This window comes from Amblyraja radiata, chromosome 33 (assembly GCF_010909765.2).
Source record: "Amblyraja radiata isolate CabotCenter1 chromosome 33, sAmbRad1.1.pri, whole genome shotgun sequence".
Lineage (NCBI taxonomy): Eukaryota > Metazoa > Chordata > Chondrichthyes > Rajiformes > Rajidae > Amblyraja > Amblyraja radiata.
Genome location: NC_045988.1, coordinates 30,133,803 through 30,143,390, shown reverse-complemented (window position 1 = coordinate 30,143,390; position 9,588 = coordinate 30,133,803). Strand labels below are relative to the sequence as shown.

General features: G+C 43.3%; 1 long non-coding RNA gene across 1 annotated transcript; it reads right to left on the bottom strand.

The window, feature by feature from the left end:
- Positions 1–2,014: 2,014 nt before the first annotated feature.
- Positions 2,015–9,315, bottom strand: LOC116991262. Its single transcript, XR_004416724.1, has 4 exons — positions 9,299–9,315; positions 7,301–7,317; positions 2,949–2,952; positions 2,015–2,048 (listed from the first exon to the last, which is right to left on the bottom strand). It is a non-coding gene; the product is annotated as an uncharacterized LOC116991262 (long non-coding RNA).
- Between the last annotated feature and the right edge of the window lie 273 nt (positions 9,316–9,588).

The window sequence follows — 9,588 nt, the reverse complement described above, 5'->3', positions numbered from 1 at the left end:
ACTCCATGAGCACTACCCCACTGATTGTGTGACTTCATCAGTACGACCCCTCAGTGTGTCACTCCATCTGAACTACCCCACATGTTACACTCCTTCACTGCTACCCGACAGTATGTCACACCATCAGTATCACCCGGAGGGTTGTCACTCCATCAGGACTACCCTACAGAGTGTCACTCCATCAGTTGCCATACAGTTGGTAACTTCATAAGTACTACTCCGCAGTGTGTCACTCCATCAGTACCTCCCACAGTGTATCCATTAGCAATACTACATTGTGTGTCGGTCCCAGTACGACCCCGTAGTGTGTCACACCATCAGTACTACCCCCGACGTATGTCACTCCATCAGGACTACTCCACAGTGTGTCACTTCATCAGTGCAACCGCAAATTGTATCACTCCATCAGTGAGGCTCCCCAGTATGTCATCCCATATGTACTTCCCCACACTGTGTCAGTCCATCAGTAAAACCCGAAGTTTGTCACTCCATCAGTGCTATCCTACAGTGTGCCATTCCATCAGCTCTGTCACACAGTGTCAGTCCATCATTACTATGCCACTGTGTCACCCCGTCAGTCCTATCCCACAGTACGCCACTACATCAGTGCTTACACACAGTGTGTCACTCGCTCAGTACTACACCACAGTGTGACATCCATCAGTACTACCCCACAATGTGTTAGTACATCAGTGCCAGCCCAGTGTGTCAATCCTTCCTTACCATCTCACAGTGTGTCACTCCATCAGTACTACCCACTGTGTGTCACTCAATGACTCCTGCGTTACAGCGCATCATCCCATCAGTACTCACCCACTGAATGTCATTCAGTCAGTACTACCCCAGATTATGCCACTCCATCAGCACAACCTCGCAGTGAGTTACTCAATCAGTACCACCCCCACAGAGTGGCACACCATCAGAACCAACCCACAGTGTGCCTTTCCGTCAGTAACACCCCACAGTGTGTGACCGCTTCAGCACTACTGCACAGTGTGTAACTCCATCAGTACTACTTCACAGTGTGTAATTACATCAGTACTACTACATAGTGTGTCACTCCATCAGTTATACCCCACTGTTTGTTACTCCATCAGAACCTCCCCACCATGTGTCACCATTAGAACTATCTGACAGGTTATCATTCCAACAGTATTATCCCACAGTATGTCACTCCATCACTACTACCCCAAAGTGTGTCCCTCAATCGGAACTACTCCACAATATGTCATACATCAGTATTACCTCAATGTGTGTCACCCCATCAATACTACTCCACATTGTGTTGCTCCATCAGCACTACACAAAACTATGCCACTCCACCAGGACAACCACAGAGCGTGGTGTCCTGGGCCTCCTCCATTATGAAAGTGAGGCCCAGCGCGAATTGCTAGATCAGCACCTCATATTTCGCTTGGGTAGCTAACACCCCAGCGGTATGAACATTGCCTGTTCTAACTTCAAGTAGCCCTTGCTTTCTATCTTTCTCCATACTCATCCTCTTCCCCTTCCCAGTTCTCCCACCATTCCTCACGTCTCCGACTACATTGTATCTCTGTCCCGCCCACTCCTGTGACTTCCGTCTGAAGAAGGATCTCGTCCCGAAATGTCACCCGTTCCTTCTCTCCAGTGATGCTGCCTGTCCCGCTGATTTACTCCAGCATTTTGTGTATATTTACCCTACAGAGTGTCACTCCATTTGTGCCTCCATACATTTTATCACTTCATCAGTACTACATGTGTACCACTCCACAATATGTCACTCCATCTGTAATGCGCCATAGCGTGTCACTCCATCAGTATTACCCCACAGTGTGTCACTCCATCAATGCTCCACCTCGGTGAGTCACTCCGTCAATAGTACCCCACAGTGTGTAATTCCATCTGTACTAACACACAGTGTATTAATCCATCAGTACTACCTAACCCCGTTTGACACTTCAAAATGTATTATCCCAGAGGGTCACTCCATCAGTACATCCCCAAAGTGTCACACCATCAGTGCTATTCATCAGTGTCATTCCATCAGCACTACCCCACAGTGTTTCCTTCAATCAGTACTACCATAGATTGTCACTACATCAGTACTAACCATACAGTGTCACTCCATCAGCACTACCCTAGAATGTATAATTACATGAGAATGTGCCTCTCTATTAGTACTACAACACAATGTGTCAATTCATCATGACAACCCCACTGTGTCATTCCATAGGTACTAGCACAACGTTTCATTATTTCAGTGCTACCCTACAGCGTGTCATTACATCAGTACTAGCCGCACTGTGTCATTCCAACACGACAACATACAAACATAGAAACATAGAAAATAGGTGCAGGAGTAGGCCAATCGGACCTTCGAGCCAGCACCGCCATTCAATATGATCATGGCTGATCATCCAACTCAGTATACTGTACCTACCTTCTATCCATACCCCCTGATCCCTATAGCCACAAGGGCCATATCCAACTCCCTCTTAAATATAGCCAATGAACTGGCCTCAATTACCTACTGTGGCAGAGAATTCCAGAGATTCTCCGCTGTGTGAAAAATGTTTTTCTCATCTCGGTCCTAACCGATGACCCCCTTATCATTAAACTGTGACCCCTTGTTCTGGACTTCCCCAACATCGGTAACAATGTTCCTGCATCTAGCCTGTCCAACCCATAAAGAATTGTGTAAGTTTCTATTAGGTCCCCCCTCACTCTTCTAAATTCTGGCGAGTACTAGCCGAGTCTATCCAGTCTTTCTTCATATGAAAGTCCTGACATCCCAGGAATCAGTCTGGTGAACCTTCTCTGTACTCCCTCTATGGCTGAATGTATTTCTCCGATTAGTAGAGCAAAACTGTACGCAATACTCCAGGTGTGGTTTCACCAATACCCTGTACAACTGCAGTAGAACCTCCCTGCTCCTATACTCAAATCATTTTGCCATGAATGCTAACATTTCTTCTTTTTTTTTTCTTTAAAAAAAAAATATTTTATTTATTAGAAGTGAGTACAATGCATTGGTACAAAAACGATGTTAACATATTACATTATCTGTACAACTTCCCTTTTTTTAAAGAGAGAAGTGAGAAAGGAGAGAAGAAAAAGAGGTTGTGAAAAGTGAAGAATAGATTAGTGAGCGTGGGTGAATAAACCAATAAAGAACAAGTGAAAGAGAAGGAATAAGTGAAGAAGGAAAGCAGGAGGGAGGTTATTCAATCGCCACAGTGAGATGTTTTTTTAATATTCTAAATCATCTTTCACCCATACCTGAAACTGTTGGTTTTCATGATACTATGTCACCACAAGAATCCAAGAAATCAATAAATTGGGACCAACTCCTTAAGAATAGTTCTTGTTTGTCTATTAGGAGAAGTCTCATTTCTTCCAAATGTGCTGTGTCCAGCATATTACTGATCCACATTTTAAATGTTGGTATATTAGCATTTTTCCAAAATTTAAGTATAAGTTTTTTTGCTGTTATTAACCCATAATTGAAAAATGAGTTTTGGTGTGTATTTAATGTGTTCCCATCTTCACTTACTCCAAATATAATCATTTCAGTGTTAGGTTCCATTTTTGTCTTAAATAGCTTTGAGAATATATCAAATATATCACACCAAAATTTATAAAGTTTTGTACAAGAGACAAATTAGTGCGTAATATTGGCATTTTGAGAAAGACATTTATCACAAATGGGAGAAATATTTGGATAACATTTATTCAACCTAGTTTTGGAATAATATAATCTATGTAATATTTTAAATTGAATTAAGTTATGTCTAGCATTGATCGAACATTTATGTATATGTATCAAATATTTTTCCGATGTTTCTTTTGAGATTTTTATCATTAATTATGTTTCCCAATCTTCTCTAATTGCCTCTGTTGATGGTGATTCTATATTTAAAATACTGTTATACAAGTATGATATAAATTTTGTTGACTCCGCATTGATATTCATTACTTCTTCCAGTGGGTCTAAAATTATACTTTGGAATCTTGGTAAATATTTCTTCATAAAGTCACATACCTGTAGGTATTTAAAATATTGATTGTTATTCAATTTAAATTTTGATTTTAGTTGTTGAAATGATAATAAATTTCCCAATTCATACAAATCACCTACCTTTTTAATTCCCACTTTTTCCCATTGTTTAAATGTTTTATCCATACCAGATGGTTTAAATACTGGGTTATTCACTATTGGTGTTAACACTGATAAATGTCTTAATTTTAAAGTTAATTTTATTTGTTTCCAGATTCCTATTGTATTTTGTATAATTGGATTCTTCTTATATAACATATTATTCAGCTTTATTGGGGAAAAAATGATCGCTCCTAGATCGAAGGGGGCGCAATCCTCTTTCTCCATTCTTATCCATTCCAACTGTTGAGCAGAACTGTCCAACAAATAAATTATATTTTTATTATGTACTGCCCAATAATGGTATAGAAAATTAGGTAATGCAAACCCCCCCCCCCCCCCCCCACCTCTCACCTCTTTGGGTTTGCCCAAGTGATTTCTTTTAATTCTATGTGCTTTATAATCCCAAATAAAATAAAAAATATTCGAGTCTAATTTTAAAAAAAAGTGTTTTGGTATATAGATCATAGAAACATAGTAACATAGAAATTAGGTGCAGGAGTAGGCCATTCGGCCCTTCGAGCCTGCACCGCCATTCAATATGATCATGGCTGATCATCCAACTCAGTATCCCGTACCTGCCTTCTCTCCATACCCTCTGATCCCCTTAGCCACAAGGGCCACATCTAACTCCCTCTTAAATATAGCCAATAAACTGGCCTCAACTACCCTCTGTGGCAGAGAGTTCCAGAGATTCACCACTCTCTGTGTGAAAAAAGTTTTTCTCATCTCGGTTTTAAAGGATTTCCCCCTTATCCTTAAGCTGTGATCCCTTCTCCTGGACTTCCCCAACATCGGGAACAATCTTCCTGCATCTAGCCTGTCCAACCACTTAAGAATTTTGTAAGTTTCTATAAGATCGCCTCTCAATCTCCTATATTCTAGAGAATATAAACCAAGTCTATCCAGTCTTTCTTCATAAGACAGTCCTGACATCCCCGGAATCAGTCTGGTGAACCTTCTCTGCACCCCCTCTATGGCAACAATGTCCTTCCTCAGATTTGGAGACCAAAACTGTACGCAATACTCCAGGTGTGGTCTCACCAAGACCCTGTACAACTGCAGTAGAACCTCCCTGCTCCTATACTCAAATTATTTTGCTATGAAAGCTAACATACCATTCGCTTTCTTCACTTCCTGCTGCACCTGCATGCCTACTTTCAATGACTGGTGTACCATGACACCCAGGTCTCGCTGCATCTCCCCTTTTCCTAATCGGCCACCATTTAGATAAAAGTCTGCTTTCCTGTTTTTGCCACCAAAATGGATAACCTCACATTTATCCACATTATACTGCATCTGCCAAACATTTGCCCACTCACCCAGCCTATCCAAGTCACCTTGCAGTCCCATAGCATCCTCCTCACAGCTAACACTGCCCCCCAGCTCAGTGTCATCCGCAAACCTGGAGATATTGCCTTCAATTCCCTCATCCAGATCATTAATATATATTGTAAATAGCTGGGGTCCCAGCACTGAGCCTTGCGGTACCCCACTAGTCACTGCCCGCCACTGTGAAAAGGACCCGTTTACTCCTACTCTTTGCTTCCTGTTTGCCAGCAAGTTATCTATCCACATCAATACTGAACCCCCAATGCCGTGTGCTTTAAGTTTGTATACTATTCTCTTATGTGGGACCTTGTCGAAAGCCTTCTGGAAGTCCAGATACACCACATCCACTGGTTCTCCCCTATCCACGCTACTAGTTAAATCCTCGAAAAATTCTATAAGAATCGTCAGACATGATTTACCTTTCGTAAATCCATGCTGACTTTGTCCAATGATTTCACCACTTTCCAAATGTGCTGCTATCCCATCTTTAATAACTGACTCTAGCAGTTTCCCCACTACCGATGTTAGACTAACTGGTCTGTAATTCCCCGTTTTCTCTCTCCCTCCCTTCTTAAAAAGTGGGGTTACGTTTACTACCCGCCAATCCTCAGGAAATACTCCAGAATCTAAAGAGTTTTGAAAGATTATTACTAATGCATCCACTATTTCTGGAACTACTTCCTTATGTACTCTGGGATGCAGCCTATCTGGCCCTGGGGATTTATCGGCCTTTAATCCATTCAATTTACCCAACACCACTTCCCGACTAACCTGGATTTCACTTAATTCCTCCAACTCCCTTGTCCCGCGGTCCCCTGCTATTTCCGGTAGATTATTTATGTCTTCCTTAATGAAGACAGAACTAAAGTAGTTAATCAATTGGTCTGCCATGTCCTTGTTCACCATGAACAATTCATCTGTTTCTGACTGCAAGGGACCTACATTTGTTTTAACTAATCGTTTTCTCTTCCCATATCTATAAAAAACATTTGCAGTCAGTTTTTATGTTCGCTGCCAGTTTTCTTTCATAATCTATTTTCCCTTTCCTAATTAAGCCCTTTGTCTACTTCTGCTGTACTCTGAATTTCTCCCAGTCCTCTGGTAGGCTGCTTTTTCTTGCTAATTTGTATGCTTCATCTTTTGGTTTGATACTATCCCTGATTTCCCTTGTTATCCACGGATGTACTACTTACCCTGATTTATTATTTTGCCAAACTGGGATGAACAATTTTTGTAGTTCATCCATGCAGTCTTTAAATGCCTTACATTGCCAGTCAACCCTTTAAGAATCAATTGTCAGTCTATCTTGGCCAATTCACGCCTCATACCCTCAAAGTTACCTTTCTTTAAGTTCAGAATCCTTTTTTCTGAATTAATTATGTCCCTCTCCATCCTAATGAAGAACTCAACCATATTATGGTCACTCTTGCCCAAGGGGGCATGCACAACGAGACTGTTAACTAACCCTTCCTCATTACTCAATACCCAGTCTAGAATAGCCTGCTCTCTCGCTGGTTCCTCTACATGTTGGTTTAGAAAACTATCCCGCATACATTACAAGAAATCTTTTTCCTCAGCACCCCTGCCAATATGATTCACCCAATCTATATGTAGATTGCAGTCACCCATTATAACTGTTTTAGCTTTGTTGCACGCATTTCTAATTTCCTGTTTGATGCCACCCCCAACTCCACTACTACTGTCAGGTGGCCTGCACACAACTCCCACTAGCGTTTTCTGCCTCTTAATGTTTCGCAGCTATACCCATATCGATTCCACATCCTCCAAGCTAATGTCCTTCCTTTCTATTGCGTTAATCTCCTCTCTAACCAGCAACGCTACCCCACCTCCTTTTCCTTTCTGTCTATCCATCCTGAATATTGAATATCCCTGGATGTTCAGCTCCAAGCTTTTGTCACCCTGGAGCCATGTCTCCGTGATCCCAACTATATCATAGTCATTAATAGCTATCTGCACATTCAACTCATCCACCTTATTACATATGCTCCTTGCATTGAGACACAAAGCCTTCAGTCATGTTTTTTACAACACTCTTACCCCTTATACATTTATGTGGAAAAGTGGCCCTTTTTGATTTTTGCCCTGGATGTGTCGGCCTGCCACATTTACTTTTCACCTTGCCACCTATTGCTTCTACCCTCATTTTACACCCCTCTGTCTCTCCACTCACACATTTAACAATCCCTTTCCTTTTAACTCCATCCTCGACTATCCCATTTGACACCCCACCCCCCTTCTTCAGTTTAAACCCACCCGTGTGGCAGTGGCAAACCTGACTGCCAGAATGCTGGTCCCACACCTGTTAAGATGCAATCCTTCCCTTTTGCCTAGTGCCCCCTTACTCCAATACAGTTTCCAGTGATCTAAGAATCTAAATCCCTGCCCCGTGCACCAGTTCCTCAGCCACACATTCAGGTTCCGTATCTCCCTGTTCCTGCTCTCGCCAGCACGAGTAACTGGAAGCAAACCGGAGATAACAAACCTGGAGGTCCTGCTTTTCAACATATTTTCCGAGCTCTCCAAATTTACGCTGCAGAATATAACCATATAACCATATAACAATTCATCCCCTTCTTTCCGACATCGTTTGTGCCGCCATGCACTACCACCTCCGGCTGTTAACCTTCTCCCTTCAGGATGTTCTGCAATCTGTCCGTGACATCCTGGATCCTGGCACCAGGAAGGCAGCACACCATCCTCGAATCCCGTCTGTTGCCGCAGAAACCCCTGTCCGTACCTCTCACAATGGAGTCTCCCACTACAATGGCGTTGCCTGACGTTGGCTTATCTGGTTTTGGCTCAACAGCCCTTTTTGCTTCGCAAGCCAGTCCGCCGCTCAGTGTAATAATGTCCTCTGTCCCGGCGGCTTCTAAGTGGGTGAACCTGTTCACAAGAGCTACAACACCCGGGGACGTTTTCATGCCATGTTTCCCTCCCTTTCTCACCGTCACCCACCTTCTCTCTTCCAGTACCATAGTTGTAACAATCTTACTGTAGGACTTGTCGAGGAACGACTCCGTTTCTCGGACGAACCAGAGATCATCCACTTGCTTCTCCAGTTCCCCAACACGGTCCTTCAGGAGCTGTACCTGGATGAACTTATCACATTTGTAGTAGCCAGAGGCACCACCAGTGTCCTTGACCTCCCACATAGTGCAAGCATCACACTGAATCAGCTTGCCTGACATCTCCTTCTTTCGTCTCTCCCTCTCCAGCGTTGTGTGTAGCCTCCTCACCTCTGCTTCCTCTCCGAAGACTCTCGAGCCAAAGTCTCGACAGTGTACTTGAATGGAACCTGAATGTGTGGCTGAGGAACTCGGCCCAACAACCCCACAATGTGGCATTCCAATAGAACAACCCCACTGTGTATCACTGCATCAGTGCTATTTCACAGTGTCATTCCAGCAGTGCTGCCCCACAATGTCACTTTCATCAGTAGTACCCCACAGTATGTCAGTCCATCTGTACTACCCCACAGTGTAATTCCATCAGTTCAACGCACAATTTATCTCATCATCAGTACTACCCCATATATTGTAACTTTATCTGTACTACCCCACAGTGTCCCCCATCAGTACCACCATCACGGTGTGTCACTCCATCAGTACCAACACAGTATGTCACTCCATCAGTTCCATTACAGTGTGTCCCTCCATCAGTAATGCTCAACAGTGTGTCACTCCATCAGTGCCTCCACGGTGTGTCACTCCATCAGTACCAAGACAGTGTGTCACTACATCAGTTCCACCATAGTGTGTCACTCCATCAATACTGCTCCCCGATGTGTCCCTCCATCAGTACCACCACAATGTGTCACTCCATCAATACGGCTACATTGTGTGACTCCATCTGGTCCACCACAGTGTGCCCATCAGTACCACCAGTTTGTCTCTCCATCAGTTCCATCACAGTGTGTCCCTCCATCAGTAATGCTCCACAGAGTGTCACTCCATCAATAGCGCCACATTGCGTGACTCCATCACTCCCAACACAGCGTGTCACTACTTCAGTGCATCAGTACCATCACAGTGTGTCACTTCATCAGTACCACTGCCGTGTGTCACTTCATCACTACCACCAGAGTGTGTCACTCCATC